The sequence below is a fragment of the Podarcis vaucheri genome (genome assembly GCF_965113315.1).
Source record: "Podarcis vaucheri genome assembly, chromosome: 6".
NCBI lineage: Eukaryota > Metazoa > Chordata > Lepidosauria > Squamata > Lacertidae > Podarcis > Podarcis vaucheri.
Window position 1 is genome coordinate 12,860,967 of NC_138764.1, and position 16,141 is coordinate 12,877,107.

The window sequence follows — 16,141 nt, forward strand, 5'->3', positions numbered from 1 at the left end:
CCGGGGTCACAATTTCAGCAAAAATCTGGCTTTTGGCAATTCACTCAAAAATGGTGCCAAAAGCTTGAAAATGCTCTCCTGAAATGTTTGGCACTCGAAACAGAAGGCTTGTTATCACAGGACAAGAAATCAGCCCTCAAAAACCTAACCGGCGGAAAAGACTTTTTTGAAAAAATTCCTAACCCCCTGGTTCACAATTTCAGCAAAAATCTGGCTTTTGGCAATTCACTCAAAAATGGTGCCAAAAGCTTGAAAATGCTCCCCTGAAAGGTTTCGCACTCGAAACAGAAGGCTTTTTATCACAGGACAAGAAATCAGCCCTCAAAAACTTAACCGGCAGAAAATATTTTTTTGAAAAAATCCCTAACCCCCGGGGTCACAATTTCAGCAAAAATCTGACTTTTGGCAATTCACTCAGAAATGATTCCAAAAGCTTGAAAATGTTCTCCTGAAATGTTTGGCACTCGAAACAGAAGGCTTGTTATCACAGGACAAGAAATCAGCCCTCAAAAACCTAACTGGCGGAAAAGACTTTTTTGAAAAAATTCCTAAGCCCCGGGGTCACAATTTCAGCAAAAATCTGGCTTTTGGCAATTCACTCAAAAATAGTGCCAAAAGCTTGAAAATGCTCCCCTGAAAGGTTTGGCACTCGAAACAGAAGGCTTGTTATCACAGGACAAGAAATCAGCCCTCAAAAACTTAACCGGCAGAAAATATTTTTTTGAAAAAATCCCTAACCCCCGGGGTCACAATTTCAGCAAAAATCTGACTTTTGGCAATTCACTCAAAAATGTTGCCAAAAGCTTGAAAATGTTCTCCTGAAATGTTTGGCACTCGAAACAGAAGGCTTGTTATCACAGGACAAGAAATCAGCCCTCAAAAACCTAACTGGCGGAAAAGACTTTTTTGAAAAAATTCCTAAGCCCCGGGGTCACAATTTCAGCAAAAATCTGGCTTGTGGCAATTCACTCAAAAATAGTGCCAAAAGCTTGAAAATGCTCTCCTGAAATGTTTGGCACTCGAAACAGAAGGCTTGTTATCAAAGGACAAGAAATCAGCCCTCAAAAACCTAACCGGCGGAAAAGACTTTTTTTTCAAAAAATCCCTAACCCCCGGGGTCACAATTTCAGCAAAAATCTGACTTTTGGCAATTCACTCAAAAATGGTGCCAAAAGCTTGAAAATGCTCCCCTGAAAGGTTTTTCACTCAAAACAGAAGGCTTTTTATCACAGGACAAGAAATCAGCCCTCAAAAACTTAACCGGCAGAAAATATTTTTTTGAAAAAATCCCTAAGCCCCGGGGTCACAATTTCAGCAAAAATCTAACTTTTGGCAATTCACTCAAAAATGGTGCCAAAAGCTTGAAAATGTTCTCCTGAAATGTTTGGCACTCGAAACAGAAGGATTGTTATCACAGGACAAGAAATCAGCCCTCAAAAACCTAACCGGCGGAAAAGACTTTTTTGAAAAAATTCCTAAGCCCCGGGGTCACAATTTCAGCAAAAATCTGGCTTGTGGCAATTCACTCAAAAATAGTGCCAAAAGCTTGAAAATGCTCTCCTGAAATGTTTGGCACTCGAAACAGAAGGCTTGTTATCAAAGGACAAGAAATCAGCCCTCAAAAACCTAACCGGCGGAAAAGACTTTTTTTTCAAAAAATCCCTAACCCCCGGGGTCACAATTTCAGCAAAAATCTGACTTTTGGCAATTCACTCAAAAATGGTGCCAAAAGCTTGAAAATGCTCCCCTGAAAGGTTTTTCACTCAAAACAGAAGGCTTTTTATCACAGGACAAGAAATCAGCCCTCAAAAACTTAACCGGCAGAAAATATTTTTTTGAAAAAATCCCTAAGCCCCGGGGTCACAATTTCAGCAAAAATCTAACTTTTGGCAATTCACTCAAAAATGGTTCCAAAAGCTTGAAAATGTTCTCCTGAAATGTTTGGCACTCGAAACAGAAGGATTGTTATCACAGGACAAGAAATCAGCCCTCAAAAACCTAACCGGCGGAAAAGACTTTTTTGAAAAAATTCCTAAGCCCCGGGGTCACAATTTCAGCAAAAATCTGGCTTTTGGCAATTCACTCAAAAATGGTGCCAAAAGCTTGAAAATGCTCTCCTGAAAGGTTTGGCACTCGAAACAGAAGGCCTTTTATCACAGGACAAGAAATCAGCCCTCAAAAACCTAACCGGCGGAAAAGACTTTTTTTCAAAAAATCCCTAACCCCCGGGGTCACAATTTCAGCAAAAATCTGACTTTTGGCAATTCACTCAAAAATGGTGCCAAAAGCTTGAAAATGCTCCCCTGAAAGGTTTGGCACTCGAAACAGAAGGGTTTTTATCACAGGACAAGACATCAGCCCTCAAAAACTTAACCGGCAGAAAAGACTTTTTTTTCAAAAAATTCCTAAGCCCCGGGGTCACAATTTCAGCAAAAATCTGGCTTTTGGCAATTCACTCAAAAATGGTGCCAAAAGCTTGAAAATGCTCTCCTGAAATGTTTGGCACTCGAAACAGAAGGCTTGTTATCACAGGACAAGAAATCAGCCCTCAAAAACCTAACCGGCGGAAAAGACTTTTTTGAAAAAATTCCTAACCCCCGGGGTCACAATTTCAGCAAAAATCTGGCTTTTGGCAATTCACTCAAAAATGGTGCCAAAAGCTTGAAAATGCTCCCCTGAAAGGTTTGGCACTCAAAACAGAAGGCTTTTTATCACAGGACAAGAAATCAGCCCTCAAAAACCTAACCGGCAGAAAATATTTTTTTGAAAAAATCCCTAACCCCCGGGGTCACAATTTCAGCAAAAATCTGACTTTTGGCAATTCACTCAGAAATGATTCCAAAAGCTTGAAAATGTTCTCCTGAAATGTTTGGCACTCGAAACAGAAGGCTTGTTATCACAGGACAAGAAATCAGCCCTCAAAAACCTAACTGGCGGAAAAGACTTTTTTTGAAAAAATTCCTAAGCCCCGGGGTCACAATTTCAGCAAAAATCTGGCTTTTGGCAATTCACTCAAAAATAGTGCCAAAAGCTTGAAAATGCTCCCCTGAAAGGTTTGGCACTCGAAACAGAAGGCTTGTTATCACAGGACAAGAAATCAGCCCTCAAAAACTTAACCGGCAGAAAATATTTTTTAGAAAAAATCCCTAACCCCCGGGGTCACAATTTCAGCAAAAATCTGACTTTTGGCAATTCACTCAAAAATAGTGCCAAAAGCTTGAAAATGTTCTCCTGAAATGTTTGGCACTCGAAACAGAAGGCTTGTTATCACAGGACAAGAAATCAGCCCTCAAAAACCTAACTGGCGGAAAAGACTTTTTTGAAAAAATTCCTAACCCCCGGGGTCACAATTTCAGCAAAAATCTGGCTTGTGGCAATTCACTCAAAAATAGTGCCAAAAGCTTGAAAATGCTCTCCTGAAATGTTTGGCACTCGAAACAGAAGGCTTGTTATCAAAGGACAAGAAATCAGCCCTCAAAAACCTAACCGGCGGAAAAGACTTTTTTTTCAAAAAATCCCTAACCCCCGGGGTCACAATTTCAGCAAAAATCTGACTTTTGGCAATTCACTCAAAAATGGTGCCGAAAGCTTGAAAATGCTCCCCTGAAAGGTTTTTCACTCAAAACAGAAGGCTTTTTATCACAGGACAAGAAATCAGCCCTCAAAAACTTAACCGGCAGAAAAGACTTTTTTTTCAAAAAATTCCTAAGCCCCGGGGTCACAATTTCAGCAAAAATCTGGCTTTTGGCAATTCACTCAAAAATGGTGCCAAAAGCTTGAAAATGCTCCCCTGAAAGGTTTGGCACTCGAAACAGAAGGCTTTTTATCACAGGACAAGAAATCAGCCCTCAAAAATCTAACCGGCGGAAAACACTTTTTTGAAAAATTCCTAAGCCCCGGGGTCACAATTTCAGCAAAAATCTGGCATTTGGCAATTCACTCAAAAATGGTGCCAAAAGCTTGAAAATGCTCCCCTGAAAGGTTTGGCACTCGAAACAGAAGGCTTGTTATCACAGGACAAGAAATCAGCCCTCAAAAACCTAAAAGGCGGAAAAGACTTTTTTGAAAAAATTCCTAAGCCCCGGGGTCACAATTTCAGCAAAAATCTGGCTTTTGGCAATTCACTCAAAAATAGTGCCAAAAGCTTGAAAATGCTCCCCTGAAAGGTTTGGCACTCGAAACAGAAGGCTTGTTATCACAGGACAAGAAATCAGCCCTCAAAAACTTAACCGGCAGAAAATATTTTTTTGAAAAAATCCCTAACCCCCGGGGTCACAATTTCAGCAAAAATCTGACTTTTGGCAATTCACTCAAAAATGGTGCCAAAAGCTTGAAAATGCTCCCCTGAAAGGTTTGGCACTCGAAACAGAAGGCTTTTTATCACAGGACAAGAAATCAGCCCTCAAAAACTTAACCGGCAGAAAATATTTTTTTGAAAAAATCCCTAACCCCCGGGGTCACAATTTCAGCAAAAATCTGACTTTTGGCAATTCACTCAAAAATGGTGCCAAAAGCTTGAAAATGCTCTCCTGAAAGGTTTGGCACTCGAAACAGAAGGCTTGTTATCACAGGACAAGAAATCAGCCCTCAAAAACCTAACTGGCGGAAAAGACTTTTTGAAAAAATTCCTAAGCCCCGGGGTCACAATTTCAGCAAAAATCTGGCTTTTGGCAATTCACTCAAAAATGGTGCCAAAAGCTTGAAAATGCTCTCCTGAAAGGTTTGGCACTCGAAACAGAAGGCTTGTTATCACAGGACAAGAAATCAGCCCTCAAAAACTTAACCGGCAGAAAATATTTTTTTGAAAAAATCCCTAACCCCCGGGGTCACAATTTCAGCAAAAATCTGACTTTTGGCAATTCACTCATAAATGGTGCCAAAAGCTTGAAAATGCTCCCCTGAAAGGTTTTTCACTCAAACAGAAGGCTTTTTGTCACAGGATAAGAAATCAGCCCTCAAAAACTTAACCGGCAGAAAATATTTTTTTGAAAAAATCCCTAAGCCCCGGGGTCACAATTTCAGCAAAAATCTAACTTTTGGCAATTCACTCAAAAATGGTTCCAAAAGCTTGAAAATGTTCTCCTGAAATGTTTGGCACTCGAAACAGAAGGATTGTTATCACAGGACAAGAAATCAGCCCTCAAAAACCTAACCGGCGGAAAAGACTTTTTTGAAAAAATTCCTAAGCCCCGGGGTCACAATTTCAGCAAAAATCTGACTTTTGGCAATTCACTCAAAAATGGTGCCGAAAGCTTGAAAATGCTCCCCTGAAAGGTTTTTCACTCAAAACAGAAGGCTTTTTATCACAGACAACAAGAAATCAGCCCTCAAAAACTTAACCGGCAGAAAAGACTTTTTTTCAAAAAATTCCTAAGCCCCGGGGTCACAATTTCAGCAAAAATCTGGCTTTTGGCAATTCACTCAAAAATGGTGCCAAAAGCTTGAAAATGCTCCCCTGAAAGGTTTGGCACTCGAAACAGAAGGCTTTTTATCACAGGACAAGAAATCAGCCCTCAAAAATCTAACCGGCGGAAAACACTTTTTTGAAAAAATTCCTAAGCCCCGGGGTCACAATTTCAGCAAAAATCTGGCATTTGGCAATTCACTCAAAAATGGTGCCAAAAGCTTGAAAATGCTCCCCTGAAAGGTTTGGCACTCGAAACAGAAGGCTTGTTATCACAGGACAAGAAATCAGCCCTCAAAAACCTATAAGGCGGAAAAGACTTTTTTGAAAAAATTCCTAAGCCCCGGGGTCACAATTTCAGCAAAAATCTGGCTTTTGGCAATTCACTCAAAAATAGTGCCAAAAGCTTGAAAATGCTCCCCTGAAAGGTTTGGCACTCGAAACAGAAGGCTTGTTATCACAGACAAGAAATCAGCCCTCAAAAACTTAACCGGCAGAAAATATTTTTTTGAAAAATCCCTAACCCCCGGGGTCACAATTTCAGCAAAAATCTGACTTTTGGCAATTCACTCAAAAATGGTGCCAAAAGCTTGAAAATGCTCCCCTGAAAGGTTTGGCACTCGAAACAGAAGGCTTTTTATCACAGGACAAGAAATCAGCCCTCAAAAACTTAACCGGCAGAAAATATTTTTTTGAAAAAATCCCTAACCCCCGGGGTCACAATTTCAGCAAAAATCTGACTTTTGGCAATTCACTCAAAAATGGTGCCAAAAGCTTGAAAATGCTCTCCTGAAAGGTTTGGCACTCGAAACAGAAGGCTTGTTATCACAGGACAAGAAATCAGCCCTCAAAAACCTAACTGGCGGAAAAGACTTTTTTGAAAAAATTCCTAAGCCCCGGGGTCACAATTTCAGCAAAAATCTGGCTTTTGGCAATTCACTCAAAAATGGTGCCAAAAGCTTGAAAATGCTCTCCTGAAAGGTTTGGCACTCGAAACAGAAGGCTTGTTATCACAGGACAAGAAATCAGCCCTCAAAAACCTAACCGGCGGAAAAGACTTTTTTGAAAAAATTCCTAAGCCCCGGGGTCACAATTTCAGCAAAAATCTGGCTTTTGGCAATTCACTCAAAAATGGTGCCAAAAGCTTGAAAATGCTCCCCAGAAAGGTTTGGCACTCGAAACAGAAGGCTTGTTATCACAGGACAAGAAATCAGCCCTCAAAAACTTAACCGGCAGAAAATATTGTTTTGAAAAAATCCCTAACCCCCGGGGTCACAATTTCAGCAAAAATCTGACTTTTGGCAATTCACTCAAAAATGATTCCAAAAGCTTGAAAATGTTCTCCTGAAATGTTTGGCACTCGAAACAGAAGGCTTGTTATCACAGGACAAGAAATCAGCCCTCAAAAACCTAACTGGCGGAAAAGACTTTTTTGAAAAAATTCCTAAGCCCCGGGGTCACAATTTCAGCAAAAATCTGGCTTTTGGCAATTCACTCAAAAATAGTGCCAAAAGCTTGAAAATGCTCCCCTGAAAGGTTTGGCACTCGAAACAGAAGGCTTGTTATCACAGGACAAGAAATCAGCCCTCAAAAACTTAACCGGCAGAAAATATTTTTTTGAAAAAATCCCTAACCCCCGGGGTCACAATTTCAGCAAAAATCTGACTTTTGGCAATTCACTCAAAAATGTTGCCAAAAGCTTGAAAATGTTCTCCTGAAATGTTTGGCACTCGAAACAGAAGGCTTGTTATCACAGGACAAGAAATCAGCCCTCCAAAACCTAACTGGCGGAAAAGACTTTTTTGAAAAAATTCCTAAGCCCCGGGGTCACAATTTCAGCAAAAATCTGGCTTGTGGCAATTCACTCAAAAATAGTGCCAAAAGCTTGAAAATGCTCCCCTGAAAGGTTTGGCAATCGAAACAGAAGGCTTGTTATCACAGGACAAGAAATCAGCCCTCAAAAACCTAACCGGCGGAAAAGACTTTTTTGAAAAAATTCCTAAGCCCCGGGGTCACAATTTCAGCAAAAATCTGACTTTTGGCAATTCACTCAAAAATGGTGCCAAAAGCTTGAAAATGCTCCCCTGAAAGGTTTTTCACTCAAAACAGAAGGCTTTTTATCACAGAACAAGAAATCAGCCCTCAAAAACTTAACCGGCAGAAAAGACTTTTTTTTCAAAAAATTCCTAAGCCCCGGGGTCACAATTTCAGCAAAAATCTGGCTTTTGGCAATTCACTCAAAAATGGTGCCAAAAGCTTAAAAATGCTCCCCTGAAAGGTTTGGCACTCGAAACAGAAGGCTTGTTATCACAGGACAAGAAATCAGCCCTCAAAAACCTAAAAGGCGGAAAAGACTTTTTTGAAAAAATTCCTAAGCCCCGGGGTCACAATTTCAGCAAAAATCTGGCTTTTGGCAATTCACTCAAAAATAGTGCCAAAAGCTTGAAAATGCTCCCCTGAAAGGTTTGGCACTCGAAACAGAAGGCTTGTTATCACAGGACAAGAAATCAGCCCTCAAAAACTTAACCGGCAGAAAATATTTTTTTGAAAAAATCCCTAACCCCCGGGGTCACAATTTCAGCAAAAATCTGACTTTTGGCAATTCACTCAAAAATGGTGCCAAAAGCTTGAAAATGCTCCCCTGAAAGGTTTGGCACTCGAAACAGAAGGCTTTTTATCACAGGACAAGAAATCAGCCCTCAAAAACTTAACCGGCAGAAAATATTTTTTTGAAAAAATCCCTAACCCCCGGGGTCACAATTTCAGCAAAAATCTGACTTTTGGCAATTCACTCAAAAAAGGTGCCAAAAGCTTGAAAATGCTCTCCTGAAAGGTTTGGCACTCGAAACAGAAGGCTTGTTATCACAGGACAAGAAATCAGCCCTCAAAAACCTAACTGGCGGAAAAGACTTTTTTGAAAAAATTCCTAAGCCCCGGGGTCACAATTTCAGCAAAAATCTGGCTTTTGGCAATTCACTCAAAAATGGTGCCAAAAGCTTGAAAATGCTCTCCTGAAAGGTTTGGCACTCGAAACAGAAGGCTTGTTATCACAGGACAAGAAATCAGCCCTCAAAAACCTAACCGGCGGAAAAGACTTTTTTGAAAAAATTCCTAAGCCCCGGGGTCACAATTTCAGCAAAAATCTGGCTTTTGGCAATTCACTCAAAAATGGTGCCAAAAGCTTGAAAATGCTCCCCAGAAAGGTTTGGCACTCGAAACAGAAGGCTTGTTATCACAGGACAAGAAATCAGCCCTCAAAAAATTAACCGGCAGAAAATATTGTTTTGAAAAAATCCCTAACCCCCGGGGTCACAATTTCAGCAAAAATCTGACTTTTGGCAATTCACTCAAAAATGATTCCAAAAGCTTGAAAATGTTCTCCTGAAATGTTTGGCACTCGAAACAGAAGGCTTGTTATCACAGGACAAGAAATCAGCCCTCAAAAACCTAACTGGCGGAAAAGACTTTTTTGAAAAAATTCCTAAGCCCCGGGGTCACAATTTCAGCAAAAATCTGACTTTTGGCAATTCACTCAAAAATGGTGCCAAAAGCTTGAAAATGTTCTCCTGAAATGTTTGGCACTCGAAACAGAAGGCTTGTTATCACAGGACAAGAAATCAGCCCTCAAAAACCTAACTGGCGGAAAAGACTTTTTTGAAAAAATTCCTAAGCCCCGGGGTCACAATTTCAGCAAAAATCTGGCTTGTGGCAATTCACTCAAAAATAGTGCCAAAAGCTTGAAAATGCTCCCCTGAAAGGTTTGGCAATCGAAACAGAAGGCTTGTTATCACAGGACAAGAAATCAGCCCTCAAAAACCTAACCGGCGGAAAAGACTTTTTTGAAAAAATTCCTAAGCCCCGGGGTCACAATTTCAGCAAAAATCTGACTTTTGGCAATTCACTCAAAAATGGTGCCAAAAGCTTGAAAATGCTCCCCTGAAAGGTTTTTCACTCAAAACAGAAGGCTTTTTATCACAGAACAAGAAATCAGCCCTCAAAAACTTAACCGGCAGAAAAGACTTTTTTTTCAAAAAATTCCTAAGCCCCGGGGTCACAATTTCAGCAAAAATCTGGCTTTTGGCAATTCACTCAAAAATGGTGCCAAAAGCTTGAAAATGCTCCCCTGAAAGGTTTGGCACTCGAAACAGAAGGCTTTTTATCACAGGACAAGAAATCAGCCCTCAAAAATCTAACCGGCGGAAAACACTTTTTTGAAAAAATTCCTAAGACCCGGGGTCACAATTTCAGCAAAAATCTGACTTTTGGCAATTCACTCAAAAATGGTGCCAAAAGCTTGAAAATGCTCCCCTGAAAGGTTTGGCACTCGAAACAGAAGGCTTGTTATCACAGGACAAGAAATCAGCCCTCAAAAACTTAACCGGCAGAAAATATTTTTTTGAAAAAATTCCTAAGCCCCGGGGTCACAATTTCAGCAAAAATCTGGCTTTTGGCAATTCACTCAAAAATGGTGCCAAAAGCTTGAAAATGCTCTCCTGAAAGGTTTGGCACTCGAAACAGAAGGCCTTTTATCACAGGACAAGAAATCAGCCCTCAAAAACCTAACCGGCGGAAAAGACTTTTTTTTCAAAAAATCCCTAACCCCCGGGGTCACAATTTCAGCAAAAATCTGACTTTTGGCAATTCACTCAAAAATGGTGCCAAAAGCTTGAAAATGCTCCCCTGAAAGGTTTGGCACTCGAAACAGAAGGCTTTTTATCACAGGACAAGAAATCAGCCCTCAAAAACTTAACCGGCAGAAAATATTTTTTTGAAAAAATCCCTAAGCCCCGGGGTCACAATTTCAGCAAAAATCTAACTTTTGGCAATTCACTCAAAAATGGTTCCAAAAGCTTGAAAATGTTCTCCTGAAATGTTTGGCACTCGAAACAGAAGGCTTGTTATCACAGGACAAGAAATCAGCCCTCAAAAACCTAACCGGCGGAAAAGACTTTTTTGAAAAAATTACTAAGCCCTGGGGTCACAATTTCAGCAAAAATCTGACTTTTGGCAATTCACTCAAAAATGGTGCCAAAAGCTTGAAAATGCTCCCCTGAAAGGTTTTTCATTCGAAACAGAAGGCTTTTTATCGCAGGACAAGAAATCAGCCCTCAAAAATCTAACCGGCGGAAAACACTTTTTTGAAAAAATTCCTAAGCCCCGGGGTCACAATTTCAGCAAAAATCTGGCTTTTGGCAATTCACTCAAAAATGGTGCCAAAAGCTTGAAAATGCTCCCTGAAAGGTTTGGCACTCGAAACAGAAGGCCTTTTATCACAGGACAAGAAATCAGCCCTCAAAAACCTAACCGGCGGAAAAGACTTTTTTGAAAAAATTCCTAAGCCCCGGGGTCACAATTTCAGCAAAAATCTGACTTTTGGCAATTCACTCAAACATGGTGCCAAAAGCTTGAAAATGCTCCCCTGAAAGGTTTGGCACTTGAAACAGAAGGCTTTTTATCACAGGACAAGAAATCAGCCCTCAAAAACTTAACCGGCAGAAAATATTTTTTTGAAAAAATCCCTAACCCCCGGGGTCACAATTTCAGCAAAAATCTGACTTTTGGCAATTCACTCAAAAATGGTGCCAAAAGCTTGAAAATGCTCCCCTGAAAGGTTTGGCACTCGAAACAGAAGGCTTTTTATCACAGGACAAGAAATCAGCCCTCAAAAACTTAACCGGCAGAAAATATTTTTTTGAAAAAAATCCTAAGCCCCGGGGTCACAATTTCAGCAAAAATCTGGCTTTTGGCATTTCACTCAAAAATGGTGCCAAAAGCTTGAAAATGATCTCCTGAAAGGTTTGGCACTCAAAACAGAAGGCCTTTTATCACAGGACAAGAAATCAGCCCTCAAAAATCTAACCGGCGGAAAACACTTTTTTGAAAAAATCCCTAACCCCCGGGGTCACAATTTCAGCAAAAATCTGGCTTTTGGCAATTCACTCAAAAATGGTGCCAAAAGCTTGAAAATGCTCCCCTGAAAGGTTTGGCACTCGAAACAGAAGGCTTGTTATCACAGGACAAGAAATCAGCCCTCAAAAATCTAACCGGCGGAAAACACTTTTTTGAAAAAATTCCTAAGCCCCGGGGTCACAATTTCAGCAAAAATCTGGCTTTTGGCAATTCACTCAAAAATGGTTCCAAAAGCTTGAAAATGCTCCCCTGAAAGGTTTGGCACTCGAAACAGAAGGCTTTTTATCACAGGACAAGAAATCAGCCCTCAAAAACTTAACCGACAGAAAATATTTTTTTGAAAAAATTCCTAAGCCCCGGGGTCACAATTTCAGCAAATATCTGACTTTTGGCAATTCACTCATAAATGGTTCCAAAAGCTTGAAAATGCTCCCCTGAAAGGTTTGGCACTCGAAACAGAAGGCTTTTTATCACAGGACAAGAAATCAGCCCTCAAAAACCTAACCGGCGGAAAAGACTTTTTTGAAAAAATTCCTAAGCCCTGGGGTCACAATTTCAGCAAAAATCTGACTTTTGGCAATACACTCAAAAATGGTGCCAAAAGCTTGAAAATGCTCCCCTGAAAGGTTTTTCACTCAAAACAGAAGGCTTTTTATCACAGGACAAGAAATCAGCCCTCAAAAATCTAACCGGCGGAAAACACTTTTTTGAAAAAATTCCTAAGCCCCGGGGTCACAATGTCAGCAAAAATCTGGCTTTTGGCAATTCACTCAAAAATGGTGCCAAAAGCTTGAAAATGCTCCCCTGAAAGGTTTGGCACTCGAAACAGAAGGCCTTTTATCACAGGACAAGAAATCAGCCCTCAAAAACCTAACCGGCGGAAAAGACTTTTTTGAAAAAATTCCTAAGCCCCGGGGTCACAATTTCAGCAAAAATCTGACTTTTGGCAATTCACTCAAACATGGTGCCAAAAGCTTGAAAATGCTCCCCTGAAAGGTTTGGCACTCGAAACAGAAGGCTTTTTATCACAGGACAAGAAATCAGCCCTCAATAACTTAACCGGCAGAAAATATTTTTTTGAAAAAATCCCTAAGCCCCGGGGTCACAATTTCAGCAAAAATCTAACTTTTGGCAATTCACTCAAAAATGGTTCCAAAAGCTTGAAAATGCTCCCCTGAAAGGTTTGGCACTCGAAACAGAAGGCTTTTTATCACAGGACAAGACATCAGCCCTCAAAAATCTAACCGGCGGAAAACACTTTTTTGAAAAAATTCCAAAGCCCCGGGGTCACAATTTCAGCAAAAATCTGACTTTTGGCAATTCACTCAAAAATGTTGCCAAAAGCTTGAAAATGTTCTCCTGAAATGTTTGGCACTCGAAACAGAAGGCTTGTTATCAAAGGACAAGAAATCAGCCCTCAAAAACCTAACTGGCGGAAAAGACTTTTTTGAAAAAATTCCTAAGCCCCGGGGTCACAATTTCAGCAAAAATCTGACTTTTGGCAATTCACTCAAAAATGGTGCCAAAAGCTTGAAAATGCTCCCCTGAAAGGTTTTTCACTCAAAACAGAAGGCTTTTTATCACAGGACAAGAAATCAGCCCTCAAAAACTTAACCGGCAGAAAAGACTTTTTTTTTCAAAAAATTCCTAAGCCCCGGGGTCACAATTTCAGCAAAAATCTGGCTTTTGGCAATTCACTCAAAAATGGTGCCAAAAGCTTGAAAATGTTCTCCTGAAATTTTTGGCACTCGAAACAGAAGGCTTGTTATCACAGGACAAGAAATCAGCCCTCAAAAACCTAACTGGCGGAAAAGACTTTTTTGAAAAAATTCCTAAGCCCCGGGTCACAATTTCAGCAAAAATCTGGCTTTTGGCAATTCACTCAAAAATAGTGCCAAAAGCTTGAAAATGCTCCCCTGAAAGGTTTGGCACTCGAAACAGAAGGCTTGTTATCACAGGAGAAGAAATCAGCCCTCAAAAACTTAACCGGCAGAAAATATTTTTTTGAAAAAATCCCTAACCCCCGGGGTCACAATTTCAGCAAATATCTGACTTTTGGCAATTCACTCATAAATGGTGCCAAAAGCTTGAAAATGTTCTCCTGAAATGTTTCGCACTCGAAACAGAAGGCTTGTTATCACAGGACAAGAAATCAGCCCTCAAAAACTTAACCGGCAGAAAATATTTTTTTGAAGAAATCCCAAACCCCCGGGGTCACAATTTCAGCTAAAATCTGACTTTTGGCAATTCACTCAAAAATGGTGCCAAAAGCTTGAAAATGCTCCCCTGAAAGGTTTGGCACTCGAAACAGAAGGCTTTTTATCACAGGACAAGAAATCAGCCCTCAAAAACTTAACCGGCAGAAAATATTTTTTTGAAAAAATCCCTAACCCCTGGGGTCACAATTTCAGCAAAAATCTGACTTTTGGCAATTCACTCAAAAATGGTGCCAAAAGCTTGAAAATGCTCCCCTGAAAGGTTTGGCACTCGAAACAGAAGGCTTTTTATCACAGGACAAGAAATCAGCCCTCAAAAACTTAACCGGCAGAAAATATTTTTTTGAAAAAATCCCTAACCCCTGGGGTCACAATTTCAGCAAAAATCTGACTTTTGGCAATTCACTCAAAAATGGTGCCAAAAGCTTGAAAATGCTCTCCTGAAAGGTTTGGCACTCGAAACAGAAGGCTTGTTATCACAGGACAAGAAATCAGCCCTCAAAAACCTAACTGGCGGAAAAGACTTTTTTGAAAAAATTCCTAAGCCCCGGGGTCACAATTTCAGCAAAAATCTGGCTTTTGGCAATTCACTCAAAAATGGTGCCAAAAGCTTGAAAATGTTCTCCTGAAATTTTTGGCACTCGAAACAGAAGGCTTGTTATCACAGGACAAGAAATCAGCCCTCAAAAACCTAACTGGCGGAAAAGACTTTTTTGAAAAAATTCCTAAGCCCCGGGTCACAATTTCAGCAAAAATCTGGCTTTTGGCAATTCACTCAAAAATAGTGCCAAAAGCTTGAAAATGCTCCCCTGAAAGGTTTGGCACTCGAAACAGAAGGCTTGTTATCACAGGAGAAGAAATCAGCCCTCAAAAACTTAACCGGCAGAAAATATTTTTTTGAAAAAATCCCTAACCCCCGGGGTCACAATTTCAGCAAATATCTGACTTTTGGCAATTCACTCATAAATGGTGCCAAAAGCTTGAAAATGTTCTCCTGAAATGTTTGGCACTCGAAACAGAAGGCTTGTTATCACAGGACAAGAAATCAGCCCTCAAAAACTTAACCGGCAGAAAATATTTTTTTGAAGAAATCCCAAACCCCCGGGGTCACAATTTCAGCTAAAATCTGACTTTTGGCAATTCACTCAAAAATGGTGCCAAAAGCTTGAAAATGCTCCCCTGAAAGGTTTGGCACTCGAAACAGAAGGCTTTTTATCACAGGACAAGAAATCAGCCCTCAAAAACTTAACCGGCAGAAAATATTTTTTTGAAAAAATCCCTAACCCCTGGGGTCACAATTTCAGCAAAAATCTGACTTTTGGCAATTCACTCAAAAATGGTGCCAAAAGCTTGAAAATGCTCCCCTGAAAGGTTTGGCACTCGAAACAGAAGGCTTTTTATCACAGGACAAGAAATCAGCCCTCAAAAACTTAACCGGCAGAAAATATTTTTTTGAAAAAATCCCTAACCCCTGGGGTCACAATTTCAGCAAAAATCTGACTTTTGGCAATTCACTCAAAAATGGTGCCAAAAGCTTGAAAATGCTCTCCTGAAAGGTTTGGCACTCGAAACAGAAGGCTTGTTATCACAGGACAAGAAATCAGCCCTCAAAAACCTAACTGGCGGAAAAGACTTTTTTGAAAAAATTCCTAAGCCCCGGGGTCACAATTTCAGCAAAAATCTGGCTTTTGGCAATTCACTCAAAAATGGTGCCAAAACCTTGAAAATGCTCCCCTGAAAGGTTTGGCACTCGAAACAGAAGGCATTTTATCACAGGACAAGAAATCAGCCCTCTAAAACTTAACCGGCAGAAAATATTTTTTTGAAAAAATCCCTAACCCCCGGGGTCACAATTTCAGCAAATATCTGACTTTTGGCAATTCACTCATAAATGGTGCCAAAAGCTTGAAAATGTTCTCCTGAAATGTTTGGCACTCGAAACAGAAGGCTTGTTATCACAGGACAAGAAATCAGCCCTCAAAAACTTAACCGGCAGAAAATATTTTTTTGAAGAAATCCCAAACCCCCGGGGTCACAATTTCAGCTAAAATCTGACTTTTGGCAATTCACTCAAAAATGGTTCCAAAAGCTTGAAAATGTTCTCCTGAAATTTTTGGCACTCGAAACAGAAGGCTTGTTATCACAGGACAAGAAATCAGCCCTCAAAAACCTAACTGGCGGAAAAGACTTTTTTGAAAAAATTCCTAAGCCCCGGGGTCACAATTTCAGCAAAAATCTGGCTTTTGGCAATTCACTCAAAAATAGTGCCAAAAGCTTGAAAATGCTCCCCTGAAAGGTTTGGCACTCGAAACAGAAGGCTTGTTATCACAGGAGAAGAAATCAGCCCTCAAAAACTTAACCGGCAGAAAATATTTTTTTGAAAAAATCCCTAACCCCCGGGGTCACAATTTCAGCAAAAATCTGACTTTTGGCAATTCACTCAAAAATGGTGCCAAAAGCTTGAAAATGCTCCCCTGAAAGGTTTGGCACTCGAAACAGAAGGCTTTTTATCACAGGACAAGAAATCAGCCCTCAAAAACTTAACCGGCAGAAAATATTTTTTTGAAAAAATCCCTAACCCCCGGGGTCACAATTTCAGCAAAAATCTGAC